This window comes from Penaeus monodon, chromosome 32, assembly GCF_015228065.2.
Source record: "Penaeus monodon isolate SGIC_2016 chromosome 32, NSTDA_Pmon_1, whole genome shotgun sequence".
NCBI classification, from domain to species: domain Eukaryota; kingdom Metazoa; phylum Arthropoda; class Malacostraca; order Decapoda; family Penaeidae; genus Penaeus; species Penaeus monodon.
In genome coordinates this window covers 3228898-3229195 of record NC_051417.1, presented here as the reverse complement: position 1 = coordinate 3229195, position 298 = coordinate 3228898, and the positions used below count along the sequence as shown (strand labels likewise).

General features: G+C 36.9%; 1 protein-coding gene across 1 annotated transcript in view; it reads right to left on the bottom strand.

Moving 5' to 3' along the window:
* Nucleotides 1-167: 167 nt before the first annotated feature.
* The window catches only part of LOC119593357, a gene marked incomplete at its 5' end in the record, with an annotated part of 3683 nt that continues 3552 nt past the window's right edge, over nt 168-298 (bottom strand). Inside the window, 1 exon segment of the mRNA XM_037942282.1 lies at nt 168-298.

Below are 298 nucleotides of genomic sequence, written 5' to 3'. Positions count from 1 at the left end.
TGGCTAATCTCTGTAGCTTCATCTCAAAATAATATTGCCAAATCCTGGACCAATGTGCTGATGCAGGTACATAAATTGCATTGATAACGAAATCTTAACCTAAAATAAGTACTCAGCTTTCATGTCCCTGAATATTAAGTGGATATACGTTTACAATACTACTTTTGTTAATTCAAATTAAACGAACTTGTGCGGGTACAAACCTTTCATCATAAGAACCTCGTTGAATTGCACAATGCCACTTCCGTGAACGTAAACCTAGCCCAGAAGGTTTACTCGACTGAACTAGCTAAGAATC